Here is a 20,032-nt window from a genome sequence, read left to right on the forward strand (position 1 = left end):
GCCTGCCTCTGCCTCCCGAGTGCTGGGATTAAAGGCGTGCGCCACCAACGCCCGGCTCGTTACGAAATCTTTATTTGGTTGTGTCTACACATTTTAAAAAGAGCTATAAGACAGCATTACACTGTGTAAATATGTAAGTAAATGTCAAAAGAAACTGTGAAAAGTGCTTAGGAATGGGGAATAAAATTGGAGGTACAGCGACAAGAAATAAGTACTGAAAGTTTTGCTATTATATTTGAAAATTTAAATTGCGAACTTTTTTTTTATGTCTAGAAAGCAAATGAAGTTTGTTTCTGTTTGTTTGTTTTCTAAATGAGCATCTGGGTCAACAACATGGCTCCATGGATAAAGTGCATGTTGTACAAGTCTGAGCAACTAGGTTCAATCACCTGGTCCCAAATGGAGGAGAGAGTAATAACTCCCAATCAGTCTCTCTCTCTCTCTCTCTCTCTCTCTCTCTCTCTCTCTCTCTCTCTCTCTCTCTGTGTGTCTCTGTCTCTCTCTGTCTCTGTCTGTTTCTCTCTCTGTCTCTGTCTCTCTGTCTCCAGTCTCCCTCTCTCTGTGTCTGTCTCTCTGTGTATCTGTGTGTCTGTCTGTGTGTCTGTCTCTCTCTTACACACACACACACACACACACACACACACACACACACACACACACACACTATAGGAATTCAAGATTACCTTTGCATCCCCCCACAGGTTTCTAATCAGATTCCCTAACGCACGCACAAAGAATGACCGACTCGTGATCTGAGGATCACACCCACTGCCTCAAATGACCCTGGAACTGCTAAGCTATTCTAAAAACATTTCTGGAAGGTTCCAGTCCTCTATCCAGTTGTGTTAAACCCGAAGCATCTCAACAAACACACAGTTATTAGAATGTGAAAAAAATAACGAATGTCTTCACGCTTTCCATGCCGTCTCCAGCGTCATGTTCTATTATTAACTCAAAGGATGGCTCGCTATGGTGGCAGGAAGGTTGGGGTGGAGACAGTGACATCAGTGTGAGTGTGAACAAAGCCATTGCCTGGGAAGACTGGAAACATCGCCACTTCCTGCTCCACACAACAAAACAGCGTGCGTGGTGTGTGAGCAGGGATGTTCTCCTGGACGTGACTTTAGACCGCATGTGACTATAGATGACCAGAACTCACAGTGCCGTCTTTGGACTCGGAAACCCATCCTGGTCCTCTGTCCCTTCCCATTCTCAACAGTGCTTTTCTCTTTCTTAATAAACTCTTATTGCTATCAGTGCATTCCTACTCCAATTCTCTGTTCCACAAGAACATGGAAATCTCAGTGGACACTCTGTGGACTGTGATCCACACTTGTAACACCATTAATGGAAATTCCTACCAAGGTAAAGAGAAGCCGGACCCGCCCTCTCCCCATCCCCCACACTGAGGTAGGACTCTCAGAAGGATTCTTATAAATCAAGATACTGCTTGGGGGGGCAATCATGGAATTCCGTAAAGATTAAGGTTGTTAAAACACAGTTTTTACCAGTCCATGCCTTCCACCTCCTTCCTCCAGTTTCTGATGGACATGTTCAGGAAGCTGAGTAGTGATAGCTGAGCACACACCTCCTTGAAAATGATCCTCTGGATTCTAACATGGAAGCGCAAGTCACAGTCTGTACATCTGCCCCCCAGGATCTGGCTGAAGTGGCTGTGACTTCTCTGTTCCCAGTGTTCATGTAGTCCAGCCATTCTGTCAACACGTTAGAGGTAAGCTCCTGAATGCGATGGGTCAGGCTGCCTCTGGGTCACAGCTAGTGTGTCTCTTTCATTTGGGCTCAGACTCTGAATTGAGTCTGTTTCCGGAAACAGACTTGATAAGCCATGAAAGACGGACGATTTTGTATTGAGATTGCTTTAAAGAATCAGTACCGAGCTGGATAGAGTTGCACAAAAGATTAGATTAAAAAAAAAAAGAGAGGGAGAGTGAAATTAGGGACAATTATCCATGAGCAGCCTGTTCCTTTCCCCTGTGAGAAGAAGGAAGTAACTGATTATAATCACGCTCAGTGTCACCAAGACTCCGAGAACACCCAGGTGGGCATGCCTTTGTGTTCTGTCTTATCTTACTGGGCCTCATCATCCGTAATGCTATTTCCTTTCTATGGAATTAAGTAAAAGAATACCTTAAAGGGCTTACGATGTGGCCTGATGGCATACAAAGAAATGTTAGCTGACCATCAATACTGAGCATCAACCGCATCCACCTGTGTGTTATGATGATGTAGCTGAGTCACTCAGAATCCTGCCAACCCCCTAGTAAACTGTCCCCTCATGGGGGAAGAGAGCAAAATGTCTATTAGAGTCTGCATGTGAAATATCCTGTGCTGGGGCACCTGGTCCCAGCGGCTGGGGCTCTTCTGGGAGGTTGTGGGAACTTTGGGAAGTCAGGCCCCGCTGGAGGAAGTAAGTCTCTAAGGAAAAGGGATCTTGCTGTTTAAAGCTCAACCCTGCTTCCTGTTCCATCTCTGCTTCCTATTCTGCCCGAATGAGAACAGACTTAGCGCCTTATCCTTGGAGAACTTCTACCGCCATGTTCTCCCCATCACCATGGATTGTGTCCCTTCTAACCACGAGCCAAGTTAATTCTTTCCTCCCCTAAGCTGCAAGGAATTTTATCACAAGGATGAGGAAAGTAACCAACACAAAGTAGAATAGTGACATAGGTCACATGTCTCTATATTGATCATTTGTGAACTGGATGGGCCATCAGCCTCTAATATAATACTGATATTCTTGTCCATTAACGAGAGACTCAATTTAATGTCCCTACTGTCCCAGGAGAGACTGGGATGGCAATGCAGATGTGGGAATACTTCATGTAAACAAAAAGAAGCCTTCATAGATGTTGTAGGGACAATGAGACATGCATTAAACACTGTTGGATGCCACTTCTCAGGATGCATCCTACAGAACACACACGTTGATGACATTTGTTTTTAAATGATGAAGGAAGAATCCCAGCAATGTATAGCTACAGATGTTTTTAGACACGGTGTCTAATTTAAACATCAAGTAAGCCTCTTCAAGACATTTAGTTTTGAGAAATAATTTGTCTTAAATTAGATACTAAAATTGTAAATATTAGAGTCCCGGGTAGCCACCGTTGGTGTTGATGAGGAACTTAACAATGGGATAAGATTATATCAAAAGCTGTGTAATGAAGTTGGGGTGAAAATAGTTACTAACCACAGCTCATTGTATCACCTCAAGAAAAATGAGCCTAGGCGACCTCCAAATTCACAGTAATCCATCCTCGTGTCTCTGCTTGCCGTTGTTGGAATTACAGGCATTCACCTTCATGCTTAGCTAACATCAGACCTTTGCCTATACATTTTTGATATCTGTAGAATAAGATGCTTCATTGGCGTCTTCATGACTTTGTACATTTTATGTGCTTAGAGCATAGTAGAGGCACCTGGTGAATAACAGTTACGATGGATAGATGATAAAAAGGTAGCAGAAATCCAAAAGATCCAGGATTTCATAAATTCTACATGATAGAAGGGCCATTTGAAAGCTACACAACCTCAACTATTTTCTCATCTTGACAAAACCCCAGCATAGCTAAGTCCCTTGGTTTTCATAAAACAGCTCAGAGAAATTAATACTAGATAGAAGGGGATGGGGAGATGGAATAAGCGTCCTTCACAGGCGGTGCTGGTGATGGTGTTCAGGTCTAGGGTATCCCACACAACCTGCGGCACACAACGGGCACAAAAACAAGCAGATTTGTGCAGACCCGGAAGCACATTCAGCAACTTGCCATTCCCAGTGGGAAACAGTAAGTCAATTTTCCAAAGGCTACAGGGACATGGAGCACAAGTTCTGTGGAACCCAGAAACAGGGTGTGAAGTAGGAACATTCAGTATATTTCATTTCAACCAGCTGAGAAAATCAAAATGCAGAGGGAAAGTATGAGGACCCACAAACTCAAGAGAAAGATGAAGGACCCAGGTCCCACCGAGAAATGGTAGGCTTTTCAGGGGGTAGGGGGTTGGATGTTCACATCAAGTCCACACTTTATGATTCATAACATTTCTAACCTGTTGCTATTTCTCTGGTATATGCATCATTCTCAACTATTTATTCATTTCTTTAAGACTCCCTGTAGAGGGGCTCAGGAGATGGTTCCATGGATAAAGAACTTGCCATGCAGTTGAGAGGACCTAAGTTCGAATCCCCAGAACCTATGTTCTGTGCAGTAGCAGGCATCTGTAATCCCGGTGCTTCTATGACAAGACACGAGGAGGCAGGAGAACCTCTAGAAGCTTGCCTTGCCAGTATATGCAGTAGAAGATGAAGACCAACACTCATGGTTGTCCTCTGACCTCCACACATACACCGTGGCATGTTCATACCTACACTCACACGTGTGAAAACGTATAGACACACATCATTCAAATGCACACCCCTTAGACGATCAGTGAACCCCTAACTTTTGGATAATGCCAGAGCTGGGCTGGAAAGAGAAAGGTGGTGGACCTCACATTTTAGCAATGACCTATCTAATCCTGTCTGGAAAGGCTCACAACCGAGTTCCATGGCCACTTGCTCCCCTGACATCATGAGTACCTCACCCACTTTGCTGACAGGAACACCAAGCACCTTTGAAGCTGAAGGCCCAGGTCCAAGTTCAAGGATTGTAACTGAGAGCGAGCACCAGATCAAGTCAAGTACAATCAAACCCAGACCTCTCTTCCCTACACGGCCCCCTGAGAAATACTTTTGCAAGCAACATGAGGTATCTATTTTTCTCCTGGTTTTCCAATGTTGCATTTAAGTTTACTTTATGTTGGATATGGAATCCCTGAGTTTGAAAGCCTGGTGATATTTCTAAGTCTCCAAGAACTGTATTATAGTTTCGGGGAAAATCAGTTAGACTAGAAATGATGGATGCTTTGAATAGGTTGGGATTTGAGATTTTCACTTCATATGAACAAGGTTTTAGAATTATATGGCATGCTAACATACCGCAGACGGTTTCATTACCAATAGCCTTCTGGCGTGGAATTAGAGCTGAAATTTGAATCTTCTGGCTCTAAAGCTTTCTATGTTTAATGTTTATTGAAACAGCCAGCCTAAGACATGGTGGTACAATGTGTATTTCACTTCTCTGTTTATTATGGAGATCTTGAACTCATAGACACTGGGACTTCCAGCTGAAAGCTTAGTCCCAGATGTTTACTAGAGCCTCTCCAGGACTCCATCACCCTGCACATAAGTGTTGATCTTATCTTTACCTTTGCAGGACACCCAGGAAGGAAACAGGGGCTGCTTTTCTGGGGCTGGCACACTTCCAGGCCTGAACAGATGTTTTGAACCAGGCATCTTGTAAGTGTTGGTAAAACTAGCTCAGAAAGGTGGGGTGGGATTTGATGGAGCCCTTCCCTGAGGGTGCTGTGGAGATGTCAGTCCATGCACGACGAAGCTAGGTGTCTAAAAGGAGTTGCTAATTTCATATGAGGAGCAATGAGAAACCTCAGCAAGTGACGGAGTTTGACGTCCTTAGCCACACCCTCTTTCCTATGTTGCTTTGTGTGCGTATGTGTGTGCATGTGAGTTTATGGTTACAAGTATTTGCTGATTCATGTGTGAAGGCTGGGGTACATCAGGTGTCCTCCTTCACCACCCTCCACCTTATTTTTGAGACGGCATCTCTCCTGCACCTGTAGTACTGACTGGCTGACCAGGGAGCCCTTCAGGCCCTTCTGTCTCCACCACTCAGTGCTGGAGTGACAGGAGAGGGCAGCCATGTCCTGTGGTTTATATGGTACGGGGGATTCTAACCTAGGTCCTCACGCTTGCTCCGCAAATGCTTTACCCATTACCATCTCCCTATGTAGCTGGAGTTTTCTCCAGTCCTGCCTGGCTCACAGTCAGGACAAATCTCTCTCACCCGCCAGTTCCTCGGCCGCTCAGACCCAACCAAGTAAACACAGAGACTTATATTACTTATAAACTGTATGGCCGTGGCTCGCATAGATATAACTCAATTAGGTAGGTAATCTTCAAACACTTCAAAGTGTAGGGTTAAAATGTTTTAAAAATTTAGACTTTCTGGACAGTGAGACATGTCTGCTCCTGGCAGCACCGATTTACTTCAGAGAGGAGGATGGACATCAAAGACACTCCATTTGGAGTTTATCTACACCTTGGCAAAAATAGCCATTTGGGCAAGAAACTGTTCTCTCCTGGACTGCTTGATCAACTGGACATGCAAGACCCATAGGAAGGTGACCACTGAACTTTGCTTGACAAAATGGTCCTTCAAGTTCCTGCTTCACAGAGGAAACTGCCAGACATTCTACAGGACACAGAGAAAAGTGACTGAGAGACTCTAGGCCTGTGGGCTAAAGACAGATGATCCAAGTTTACAAAGGAATATTAGGAGACTATCCAGGCTGCCAGCTGTCTCTGTTGTTTCCAGAGTTTTGGAAGTTGCTTACAATGTTCTTCCTGTTTACTTAGGTAATTTTATATCCTTCTGAGGTCTTTGATGTAGTTGAAGACTAGATAGTTATAATTTTCCTTAGTTATGATAAGAGATAAGTTAGATATGAAACCGTAGACTCACAAATGTAGGAGAGATAGGATATCTTCTTTGATTTCGCCAAATACAAATAGACTAGATATTATAAATAGACTAGATATTGTAACTGTAATTCTTGCTTGATAATTGTTTTGTTATATGTAATTTTACTATGTGAAAGTTAAAACCTTCCTTTTTGGAAAAAAGAAAAGAAAAGGGGAAGTGCTGTGGGATGGTCTGTATGTTAAATGTGTTGCTCTGATTGGTTAATAAATAAAACACTGATTGGCCAGTAGCCAGGCAGGAAGTATAGGCGGGACAAGGAAAGAAGAGAATTCTGGGAACAGAAAGGCTGAGTCAGGAGACTCTGCCAGCTGCTGCCATGAGCACCAACATGTGAGATACTGTAAGCCATGAGCCATGTGGCAAGATTTATAGAAATGGGTTAATTTAAGATATAGGAACTAGATAACAAGAAGCCCGAGCCATTAGGCCAAACAGTTTAATTAATGTAAGCGTCTGTGCGTTTATTATATAAGTGAGCTGCAGGACTGCCAGGGCTTGTCGGGAGCTGGAGAGAATAACTCCAGCTACAACCCCAGCCCTAGAGATACTGTTCATTCATTAATTCATCCATTCATTTTTGCAGCACTGTGAATCAAACCAGGGCCTTGAGTCTTCCAGGCAATTGCACTTCCTCTGAGCAACATCACAGCTCCCTGACTCCCATCAGCACCCCCTCCATACACACACCGCCTTTCAGAATCACCAGTACAACTGCCTTAAAGGATTTACTGAATTTCCCAGAAAAGACAGATGTTAGGCATGGCTGAATGTCATCCCTGTTATTTTATGGAAATCGGAGAAGGGACATGGTTTTCCCAGGACTGCATAATGATGGTGACAGTTGTCTGCTGACCCGTTTTGCTTCAAATCTTGTCGCCTTGGCTCAGCGAAGTAAACGGCTTAGCTGTGATGTCTGTGGATTACGCAGTTGTCTTGGACTGAAGTGTTGCTATACCTGAGGCTCATTTCTGCAAGCCTGCTGGACAGACAGAAGCTGATGAAGCATTTTGATTTAATTCTTTCTGGATCTTTTATACCATATCTCCATCCCGCTACACCTTAAAGAACCCCAGGCTATTTTATTCCTTCAAAAATATAATTAGTGGTAGTTCAGTTGATAGAGTGATTGCCTGGCATTCATGAGCAACTGAACTTAGTCCCTGGAGCTTCTAAAACAGACAAGTTTAGGTAGGTGTGGCGGTTCATACAGCCTGTATCACCTACAGCCTGAGAGATGGAGGCAGGAGGATCAAGGGTCAAAGTCGTATTCAGCCACATAGCAAGTTCAAGGACTGGCTGCATTGATGAGACCTTGCCTTGATACAAATCAAAATATAAGAGAAAAAAAAACCATACAATTAGCCATGTCATATGAAATGTGGAGTCTTGTGTGGTTATAGGAATTTTTCTATTGAACCATCACAGCCAAAGATGGTTTAGTTGTGTAGGGTTAAAGTCATCTCCATGGAAGAATGGTGTTTTTTTTTTTTTTTTTTGTTTTTCAAGACAGGGTTTCTCTTGTGTAGCTTTGCGCCTTTCCTGGAACTCACTTGGTAGCCCAGGCTGGCCTCGAACTCACAGAGATCCGCCTGGCTCTGCCTCCCGAGTGCTGGGATTAAAGGCGTGCGCCACCACCGCCCGGCTAAGAATGGTGTTTTTAAAGCTCCAAGAAAGAGAATGTGGAATGTGGTAATATCTGCAACTAACTTCTTGACTAACACTTGCCGGTATTTGGAATACATGGAATCCAGGAAGGAGGTGGCAAGCATCACTTTGAAATTTGTCAAACACATTGCAAGGGAAAAAAAAAAACAAAAAAAAAAAACACGTCATGACACCGGACACTGGCAACCATTGCAAAATATATAACAGTTTTCTTCCAGTTGTCTGACAAAGGAATTTGGGTCAGGAGAGATGCGAAGTGGGTTACAAAGGCAGACATGTTTTTCTGTAGCTCCTGACCAGGTGTTTTAAAAGTCATGAGAAATCGTGGCCATAGCAAGGCAGGCTAGGGACACGGATCGCTGAATCGGTAAAACCAAGATATTTATAAAAAGCAGGTAAAACTTCCAGCAAAAAGAGAAAGCTGCCTTGTCAGTGTGTTTAACATGAAAGTCTGGAAAGGGCTGGGGTGTGTCTACAAAAGCTTTGGTGACAGCCTCTGGTTGGGATTTTTATTTCATCTATTTCCAGCAGAGAGTTTGAGCCATGTTTCCTTTCAAGAGTGTCATGTGTCTAGCCTTATTCTTCAGAGTACTCAAGAAATTAGGCTGTGACAGTTACCCAAAACATAATTTGTTATGCTGTTTAATTATTTAATGCACTGTTTAAAAATTTAAACATGGTCTATGGTTGGTTGGTTGATGGAGTCCCATTAAGGTGGATTTGAAACTCCTTCAAGATTATAATTATCTACTGAGTCCTTCACGGTTCAGATTTATAAATCAGATTGTGTTCTCTAATAAAATGCCAATTTGAAAATATTGACTTCAATGTTTTTTAAAAGTATTTCCTTAAAATGTTAGTAGATACCAAATATTAAAAATATGACTACATGCCTAGATCTTTAACTTTTTTCTTAAAAAGTAAAGTGAGGGTGCTCTAATTATCTTCTTTATTACAGTATTGCATGATATTATCTTCTTCATTATATTATTACATACTCGTTATACATCCTATTTCTAATTCAGAAGAGGGTATTTCCATGGAAACATTTGCTGAACATCAGCATGGGCTCTGAGCACAATAATGGCAAGGCCCCAAGCCACCCCTGTGTGTGACAGCTATTGGTCTCTCTAATGTCTACCAAGCATGACAGAAACTCACAGTGTTTATACAGAAGATGAAAATAACGAAGGCGATTCTTTGAATGTGTTACCAAATTGGGTCTTTCTAGATGGAATGAAAGGTTATTACGTTAAGCGAAACAAGCCAGTCACAGAGGCCCAAACCCCACATGTTCCTGTTGATCTGTGGAAGATGTCAATGTTGATTCTGTAGGAGTGGACAGCATAATAGCGTTTGCTTATCATGTGTGAAGCCCTGGTTAGAAAGAGAAAGGGGAAAGAAGAGGGAGGGAGGGAGGGAGGGAGGGAGGGAGGGAGGGAGGGAGGGAGGAAGGAAGGAAGGAAGGAAGGCTCTCTTGTTGGTTTCAAAGGCTTCAGAATCAGAAGTCTCTCTAAAATTTGAAACTCAGTGATCAGGATGATTATGTGTACATTTATATACTTAACTACTACAGCCACAAGGGTGGTTTCCCCAGGGCACATCCCATCCCTTACCCTCTTCTGCCTGCCCCTCAAATGCAGGGAGCTCAGTTACAATTCTTACTTACTTGTTTATGGCCATTTTCCTGGATGTTCCTCACGATCAGGCTGTGTCCTGTCTGCTGTTGTAGTCTCTGAGCCCGTTACTGTAAGTGACACATGATAAACCTTCAGGAAAGTCTCTGCTATCATAACAGATGAGGGAATGAATGGCCAATGCATATAATATGCTGTAGCACAAATCCTAATTGATCTTAATAATAAAAACCTGGGGCCAGATATTGGAGTAAATGCTGAAAGATCAGAGAGACAAAGGAACAAGACACAGCTACCTCTTACCTCGCCGACGCCTCAGCCGGAAATGGGGGAATCTCGTTTCCACCTCCCAAGTGCTGGGATTAAAGGTGTGAGCCACCACTGCTTGGCCTCTATGGTTAATGAGTGACTTAGCTCCACCCTCTGATCTCCAGGCAAGCTGTATTTGTTAGATCACAAACAAAAGGTCACCACAATATATGACCTTGGTCATGATGAATCGGAGCTGGTGATATTTCACAGGCACTGTCAAAAGTCACTTTAAGGATAACCCCTTGCCCCCACCCCCACCCCCGGTCATTTATACCCCACAGGAAAAAAAATCTTTCAGATTATAGTTTTCCAGTCCCCCATCTTCCAAACTGAACTCTCACCTATGAGTGATGTTAAATTCCACCTACAGCTCAGTAACGACTCACGCCTAAGTTTTTGCTCATTTAAAGAGAGAACTGGAAATTCCTCTGCCTGCTTTGACCTTGAGCTGAAGAGATGGAGAAGCAAGCCCCACACGGTGACTCCTTCTCTGGGAGTTCAGGGAAGTGGGAGCGGCCACAGACCCGGGAAATCCTGAGCCATCCTTTGTAGTTAAAGCTTCCAGTAGGTTTAGAAAGCTATAGTTAGAGGTCTGGGGAATTTTGCCCAAGCATTCAATATCGCAGAAGTGGTCCTTATTTGCTTGAATATAGGATGCAGTGTGTTTTAAGAGTCATCTGCCAAAGAAAGCTTGGAAAGCTGATCTAGGATTATGCCTCCCCCATGGGAATTTATCCTCATATTTATCTTGCAAACACGCTTCTGGATAGAGCAGAACAAAAGTATGTGCTGTCTTGAATAGTGTGTGTGTGTGTGTGTGTGTGTGTGTGTGTGTGTTCACATGCATGTGTACATCTATGTGTGTGTACATGTGGAAGTCAGAGAGTGATATCAGATGTCTGCCTCAATAGTTGTCCACCTAGAACTCAGCAGTTAGCTAAACTGGCTGGCGATAACCCCCAGGGACGATCCTGACTTCTACCTCCTTGCTGAGATTATAGACACGCCCCTGGCTTTTACAGGTGTGCCCCTGGCCTTTACAGATGTGCCCCTGGTTTCTACATGGGTGCTCGAGATCTGAACTCAGATTCTCATGCTTGCATAGTAAGCATGTTACCACCAACCCCTCTCCCCAGCCTTAGAACACTTACGAGTTTCAGTTATACATTGCATACAAATCCCAGTGTCAGAGACAGCAAGCTGTGACTGTCTGAAGGGCAGGGACCATGGTATCTTTATCATTCTGTTCCTTGAAGAGATCTTACTTCTGCGGTAGCTACCCTGCTAATGCTCATTAGATGTTGAAAAAAAAAAAAAAGCAAAAGGCTGGAGAGATGGCTCATAAAATAAACATAAGTTATTCTTTTTATTTAAAAAAAAAAAAAGCAAGAAGCAAACAGACAAAAACCACAAAGCTTACATGGAGGGAAGAACAGGGTGTTTTAAGTCACTGGATTTCTTTCCTTTAAAAATTTACCTTAGATATTATAATAAGCCATAGACCGACACATGAAGTAGTTAAGGTATAGACTTGATATTAGATTATGAAGGAGTAATCACACTACCTAAAAATGTGACTGTGGGTGGGAAGCTGGCTGCTAGGAGCCCAGAACAAGTTAAGAAAACGGCTTATGACTTCTCTTCCTCTGCTGCAGACAGCCCGTCTGAATGGAAAGTTTTGGAACTGAAGTTGAGAACTTGGTGAAACAAGGTTGGGAAGGATGGATGAAGGCTTCATTCATTCCTAAGCAAGCAGAGGAATGACTCACCTTTGACCCGTGGTGCTCTTCTCCCTGAGCGGGCAGGCTTCCTGGGCACAGAGTTTACAATGTAGCAATCGGTCTGTGATTAGGCTCTGCCTGCTGCTGTGGACTTAATAACTGTATCTGAGAATTTGTGTCCTGCGGGTGGATTTCCATTGGACAGTGGTGCTTACACGCAGACAAAAACTGTATGAAGCTTAGTATCTATGTCCATCACTGTCACTGCCACCCTGTGCAGAGCCGGTGATGCTCTGGGAGTTCACGACCCCGGTGAGCCAGGATGCAAGCTGCAGCAGCAGCAGCGGGGCTGATACACTGTGTCAGCCAGGGTGCTGACTGTGCAGTCCATGCTCCCCGTCTAAACCACAACGTGCTTTGAACAGAAAGAGGAATTGACGAGGTTCTGAGAAATAACACCCATTTCAGAGTGCCATGAAGCCCGCGGCGGAGAAAGTCGCTAGAATGTGCACTTACGGAGAAGGGAAGCGCAGCACACCACGTACGCCTCTGCCTACCCTTTGACCCCTTGTCGCGCTGTTACGTTCCTATACACAGTTCCCACCCTACCTCTGCTGTTAGCTGTGCGTTCTCCACCACTTTACTGCCTCCACAGTGCTAACTGCTCCCTGTGCTCTGCCATGAGGGCTTCCCACAGGCACCGCCCTCATCCTGCCTCTCCTGTTGTAGATGATTTGTTGTTGTTGTTTTTCGAGATAGGGTTTCTCTGTGTAGCTTTGCTCCTTTCCTGGAACTCGCTCTGTAGCCCAGGCTGGCCTTGAACTCACAGAGATCCGCCTGCCTCTGCCTCCTGAGTGCTGGGATTAAAGGCATGTGCCACCAGTGCCCAGATAGATGATTTTATAGTCGTCTAACTGTGCTGCACTTTAGACGGTGAACTTCTTGAAAGTGCAAGTCTGTTCTGTTTTTGCATAAATAACACATGATAGACATTCAACACATTTCTGCTGAAAGACATTGAACTGGAATCAATTCAGGATCACCAATATTGACTAAAGAGGCATCGCAAGGAGCACCAGCAGGGACAGGAAAGGAGAGGTAGAGCGGGGATGATTGGGAGAGGATGGAGGCCATGACCAAAGCACATTATAAGAAATCCTCAAAGAACTAACAAAAATATTGAAGAGTACTATGGGACCCACAAGAGCTCAAATCTAGACAAAGGAGTCTTTTCTAACCCCAGTAGATTCAAGGATGTTGCTCAAGTTTCTGAGCCAGTCAACCACATGACCGATGAATCTATCCCCATGTACTCTAGAGGTATGGAGGTCAAGAGGTATGATAACTCTCTAGGAAAATTAAGAGTAAAGACAGGAAGACAGGATAAGAGGAAGTATTGAGAACTGCCGGGCAAAGGCTGGCCGGAGTGGGCAAATGCTTATTATATGTGAGCCTGAACAGAGGAGAACGTGGCCTTGAGTGTCCTAGCCTGGTGCCTCCGAACACACAGGCCTAGGAACATCACCAGGAAAGGTGAGGGGAAACACTGGTTTCAGGGAGTGTGGAGGGTGTGCAAATTTGCTTCAGACACATTAAGTCTGATTTTAATACTTATTTTTCCTGGTTAAAGCCCAAGTTTAAATACTGTGACTAATAACAGCATTCCTTTCCAAAAGTGGGTTAGAATGCGTCTGCCATTTGGCAGAGCAAAGATTTTGAAATTCTTTTCTAAAACATACCCTTCAGTGATGTTTGATGTCTGTTTGGTTTTTATTTTAAGCTGTGTTTGTCCTGACGACTGAAGGACACTTGGGAAGTCCCTATCCCTTTCCTGGTTCAGTTAATCCTCCAGTCACCAGCTACGTCAATTTGAAACTGTTAATTTAGTTACCATTTGCTCTGAAGAAAAAAAAAAAAAAAAAAAAAAGATTGAGAGACGAATTAAATGTCAGAGCAGGGCATTTGGATTCTTCCAGACCAAGTGAGATTACTAAGCTATGTAGAGGCAGAATACAGTTTATGAGAACATAAAAACCCAAACTCCAAGCTAAGACAGTTGAATCCGGACCACAGAGGTGTTCAGGAAGAAACAGATGTAGAACATGGAAAGTGAAGTGAAAACTTGAAAGATCTGAGTCAGGCTACCAGACCTCAGTAAGAAACAGCCAAGAGAAGAGGCAGATGGTCAAGTCAAGGGACAATTTGGGTTGAGAGTCACATCCAGCATCTAGGTGGGGCTGAAGATGAAGGTTGGTAGGAGGGGGTGTGGCCGAGTCTCCACTGTTCATCACCCAGCAGAAGTACACCCGCACTCCAAACATGGTACAGAAGTATGCTTGCACTCCAAATATGGTACAGAAGTATGCCTGCACTCCAAACGTGGTACAGAAGTATACCTACCCTCCAAACGTGGTATTCTTTTAGCATCCCCAGTATCAGGTAAGAACAGAAATGGTAACATACAGAACCTAACACATTTGAAAAGTGCACCCAACTCCCTACTGAAACAAAAAACAAAAAACATAGACCCTGAAAAGCATGACCAAATTGGAAATTATTAGAAATTGAGAATAAAAACCATATAATCTTAAGAGTGTCAGTGAGTTCGTTGTATGGTCCCATGGACAATTCCTGAGTCATAAAGAATGTCACTTAGTTACAGATGTTCACATGACAGGTGAGTGCATGAAAAATACAGGGGACCTCTGCTCATTTTTTCATTTTTTTCTGTCAAATCTAAAATTACTTCACAATGAAAGATTTTACTTTGCTTTGTTCTTTTCGGCACAAAGCTTTCTGGTCTTACAAATTACCAAACAAAGAGTTAGACAGTGCCTTGGATGACTTTTCCGTGAACAGTCCTCCTCAGTCTAACAAGGAGACAAATATGGTACGCCCCAGTTGCTGAGGGCGTCTGTGAAGAACGGACAGACACTTCGGACCTGAGCTGGCTCTGTTGTTTACTGGCTGTCTGCTCAGAGCACGCTCACCTAACTTCTTCAACTCTCTGGTTAGTTTGTCAACGAAGTGAGTACGTTAGCGGTGCTTACCTCTTACAAGACAATCAGGAGGACTTCGGGCCTCGCTTGGCACCCAGATAAACGGACAGATATGACAGCGGCTCTCGGTATTGATAGATGTGTCACCTACCCTATTTTATCAATGCTCCGAGGAAACGTGTGACTGACAGAGATGTGGTTCACAGCTCCGACACCCTTTCATATGGAAGTAAACACTGGGAGCCCATGGTCCCTGCACTGGAGTTCCAGAAAGACATTAAAAAGGAGTGGGCAGAGGGATTTTATTAATCTTTTGTTGGCTTCTCAGCAGCCATCTCCATGCAAGGACAAAATCAAAGGAGCTCAACTGGGCTTTAGAAAACTACTGTCTGTGCCTGTAAATACTCATGGGTCAGGACTGTAGAGCTGAGCCACCGTGGGCTGCAGAATCCACTGCTGGAGGATCCTGGGTTCCTGTGGCTTTACTGAGATCCCTTTGGGAGGTTGGCCCAAGGAAAAGAGGCCAAAGACAGGAAATGCTGCTGTGCTGAGGGAAGCTGGGAACACCTGGGCTTTCTGGCTGGTGTGGTGCCACCAGAGGAAAGGAGGCAGAGCCTGATGAGCTGCCAGAATCGCCCCGTGAATCTGATGTGTCATACAAGAGGAAGAGAAACCTATATTCTAAGTGGGAACTTGAAGTCAATCCATCCAAATAGGGAGTAAGCTTGCTGGTCACGGCCCATGTGCTCCCCCCTCCCCTCACTCACTTCTCCTTTCCTGACAGTGACTAACAGGACTCCTCATTAGTGCAAAGCATGGTGCTGCCTTCTCCTGCCAGCCTGGCATCAGCTCAGAATCTCAGAAGCTAATGACAGATGCTGTCCAATGTATGAGTATGGAACCTAAAGACTCACCACCCACATCCAGGTTGGTGGAGCAAGGGAGCCTGCACATCTCCCAGGCACAGGTAGCTTGTGGCTGCTGATGTCTGGTCCACCCTCATCAGCTTCCTTCTAAATGAAAAGCAACAAGACCCTTTCCTGCTTGCTTGGTCAGATCCACAAGGGGATTTTTCATGGTTTAGGTGAAAGGTCTAGGAAAAGGCCTAGTCCTGAGTAGGTATTCAGTAAGTGTTCCTTTTCTTCCTCTGTTATCTATTGGGAAGCTTTGAGACAGTAGCTGGAGACCGGCAGCCCAATTTATATGTCATTGGCTTGCATTTTGGCCTTGTTGATTGGAGCATGATGAAAGAAAAATGTCCTAGAATTCCAAGAAACACATTGCTTGTCAATATTTAATTATAACATAGCCTTTACATGTGAGTGGTGCCTGTTGAGATTTGAGACACCCAGCGAATTTCAAACTAGGGTTGCCGGCTCTCTCTGCACCCAGATTTCTGACAGCAACCGCCTCTGAGCATTACACCAAGGATCTGCAAGATGTAATTAGTTAATTGGATGACCTTCTTTCTCAATGCCCATGTGACATGTGCTTGAATAAATTTGCCCACTCTTTCTACATTTATTTTTATTCTAAATCTATTAGGAAGACTAATGAAGGCTTTCTGTTCAAATCGTGTGACTTCTCGAACACTTTTATGAATACTTCCAATGTCTGTGTGCCCTTTCCCAAATAAAAGACACAGAGGCAATCAGGATCCAGCCCTCCAAAACAGCAGCAACTGCATTGTCTAAACGTGACAGAGAAGCTGTTTTGTGGCTTTTAAGAGAATGACAGGGAAAGAGAGATTATTCATAAGTGGCTGGAAAGTGTTACTGGTTTTAATGTCCCCTTCCCTTTTCAAGGCTCAGATGTGACACTTAGGCACCTCAGATTCCAAAGCAGAAGGGTCAGGACACTGCACCAGTGGCAGCATCGGAGAACTGTTATCCTTTGTAGGACAGTGTCAATCCGGTGCTCCTATCCATCGTCACAGACCAATTTCTGGAAACAATCCCAGGTGAGAAGACGTATGGGTATTAGTACAGACCAATGTCCATCATAAGGAGGGACAGGAGGAGAGAGTGAAATTCAGTGTGCAATCATAGGGTTTTTGTAGAAAAGGATGAATAGGAAGGAAAGAAAGCCAAGGCAAAGAGGAAAAATATAACCATGACTCTAGGGAGCAAATTAGGTTGGCATTTAGGCGCAGAGATGGCCGTTGAGGCTCAACTCAGAGCTGCTGTGACAGATTCTTGTTCTCTTCCTTTTCATATCTATGACCGACATGATCTGACAGTGGTGGAATTAAGTCACAGTTGGATCTCACTGACTTAGTGAACACCATATACTAAGCACCATCTAAACCTGTTAAAAATAACAGTTCTGGTTGAGAACATGAACCAATGTGCTCTTCAAACCCTACTGTCCAGATTTGAGAAACCAAGGTGACTTCAAACTAGAGTCGCCTCCTCTCTGAGCCCAGGTCTCTGACAGCAGCTGCTTCTGACTGTTACTGAGAAGAAACCTCAAAGGACTAGGTCTGTTTTTCATTTTTTTTTATTGTTTGAAAATATCATCCATGCATCTAATACATTTTGATCAAAACTACCTCTTTTTTTTCCCATTTCCCCCACCATGTCCCCTATCACTTTTGCCTCACAATTTTACTCGTTCTATTTTGTGTTTGTTGTTTGTTTTGTAAATCCATTGATTTTTTTTAATTCGTAATCATTATTTTGTAAATTGTGTTGTTTTGTAAAGTCACTTAGTGTTGCTTGAATATACGAGGTGTGGGTTCATCAACTAGAGTAGACAGCCTCAGAGGGGCAGCGTTCTTGAAGAAAACCCACTCTCCCTCCCCCAGCAGCCATCGGTTGCCAATGGCTCCCCTTTGTGAGCCCCTCCCCCATCCGTGCCGAATTTGGTTGCCTTGGTGTTGTGTAGGTCTTGTGACTGCTGTCCCAGCAGCTAGGAGTTCATTTGGCCCTGGCGTTCCTGGCAAATACTATTTTGTGGCAGATGTCTACTACCTCTGGCCTTTACAATCTGACTTCTACAGTGACCCCTGAGCAGTGAGAGAAGGCTCATATAGACACAGATGTCCCATTTAGGGACAGGGAACTCCACAGTCTCTTATTCTCTGCATCTTGACCTAGTTTGGACCTCTGTGTGCATCTCTGATGAGCTGAGAGATGCACTTGTCTATTGGTACAAAGATAATAACTTAGGGGCAGTTTCTTACTATGTCCATATAGTGTAATAATAGTATTAGGATCTCCTCTTGGGCCTATAACCTGGCCAGCTATAGCGAATAATACCTCTAGTCAGATTATGCAGCCACCAGCTTACAGAGTACTAGGCATGAGTCCCATCTCGTAGGGCAGACTTTAAATCCGATCAGAGAGCTACTGCACCAGCAGGGATACTTGCCAGGCCCGTCCTTATTGTAGCTTGTAGAGTTCACAACGGGGTAATACTGTCGATTATTTTTCCTCCTACATAGTGCTTTTATTTTTTCTTCCAGCACCTTACAGCATGATTAGCCGATAAGGCTGAAGCTTCCAGGCAAGTCCCAGCTTGGCGTCTCCATCTTCTACAATGTCTTCAAACAAAAGGGTCCCTCCATCAAATTCGGGAGGGTAGCCATGGCAATGGCAGAAGCCTGTCATGTGGAGGGCTGTCTATGGGACTCAAAGACCAATAAATTAAAAAATAGATGAGTATGCTTGGCTCTTGAGTTTTCATTTGATAGCCTATGGCAGCCGGTGAAAGCTCTGTCCCCATGTTATAGGGTGACTCCATTTAAAACTCCGTGTGTGTGTGTGTGTGTGTGTGTGTGTGTGTGTGTGTGTGTGTTAGGGAGACTGAGATTCTATAGGAGTAGGTTTCCATATGGCTTTTCAAAGCTCTTAGTGTTCCGTATCCTTCCCTCCCCACACTCCCTCCTCTATTCTCCTATCCCTCACCTTATTTAACCCTTTGTTTGTTTGTTTGTTTGTTTTTGTTGTTGTTTTTCAAGACAGGGTTTCTCTGTGTAGCTTTGGCGCCTTTCCTGGAACTCACTTTTTAGCCCAGACTGGCCTCGAACTCACAGAGATACGCCTGCCTCTGACTCCCGAGTGCTGGGATTAAAGGCATGTGCCACCACCGCCGGGCTTAACCCTTTGTTCCATCATATCTCTTCCCCACTTTGTACCACCTTCATTCTCTTCCCTTGACCTCTTACTAGTTTCCAGCCTTCTTCAAACACACAACCTAAAGATTCAGTCATTCACATGGGAGAGGGAATATGAAGCACCCGCCTTTATGAACCCGGGTTAAGAGTTAATTTCAGAGATCGGGTGGGACGCAGAATATGAGAGAAGAACAACCCAACGAAAGGGTACGAGAGAAAAGAGGCTAAACTAAGTCACTATGGGAACGTGTGTCCTCTGTAAGGTCAACGTCAGAAAAACCTGTACACAAGCCCTGTACCCTGCTCATAGGGTTTGTGTGTCAATGATTCCAAGAGCACTCTATATGTCAACTCTATAAAGTTAGTGGGTGAGAGGGCTTTGGAACTAGGTTCTCGCTGTTATGTAAGCAAGAAAAGGGAGGTTAGAACAATTAATACAGGAATGTATTGAAGTTAGAATCATCAGTATGAACCCATGCTTAACTGAATGTGGATAAAGATATGTAGATGTAGACATATTTAAAGATATCTGTTCCTGTGGTTTGAATATGAAATACCCCCAAGTCCACAGGCTCAGGTGTTGAATACCTGTCCATGGCTGGTGACACTAAATTGGAATGTTCCGGAAAATTTAGGATACGGGACCTCCTTAGGAGCAGTGTTTTTGAAGAATCTGCCTCACCCCTGGTTTACTCCCCTGACCTCACCCCCTGCCATGAAGATAAAAAGCTCCCCGCAATGTACTTGAACCACCATGATGCTCTTGGTCAAGGTCATGGGGCTAAGAAACCATACACTGAACACTTTGGAACCATGAGCAAAATAATCCCTCCTAAGTCAGTTATGACAAAAATTCTGTAACATCAACTAAACACCTGCTAAATGTAAACATGGACAGGTTGGTGTACACACACACACACACACACACACACAAACGCATGCACACACACACATTTTCTTG

At 44.0% G+C, this 20,032-nt stretch overlaps 1 long non-coding RNA gene across 1 annotated transcript; it reads right to left on the reverse strand.

Moving 5' to 3' along the window:
- Positions 1–7,384: 7,384 nt before the first annotated feature.
- On the reverse strand, positions 7,385–10,341 carry LOC143269327 (uncharacterized). Its single transcript, XR_013045718.1, has 3 exons — positions 10,226–10,341; positions 9,955–10,032; positions 7,385–7,596 (listed from the first exon to the last, which is right to left on the reverse strand). It is a non-coding gene; the product is annotated as an uncharacterized LOC143269327 (long non-coding RNA).
- Positions 10,342–20,032: the final 9,691 nt, after the last annotated feature.

This window comes from Peromyscus maniculatus, chromosome 18 (assembly GCF_049852395.1).
Source record: "Peromyscus maniculatus bairdii isolate BWxNUB_F1_BW_parent chromosome 18, HU_Pman_BW_mat_3.1, whole genome shotgun sequence".
Classification (NCBI taxonomy): Eukaryota; Metazoa; Chordata; class Mammalia; order Rodentia; family Cricetidae; genus Peromyscus; species Peromyscus maniculatus.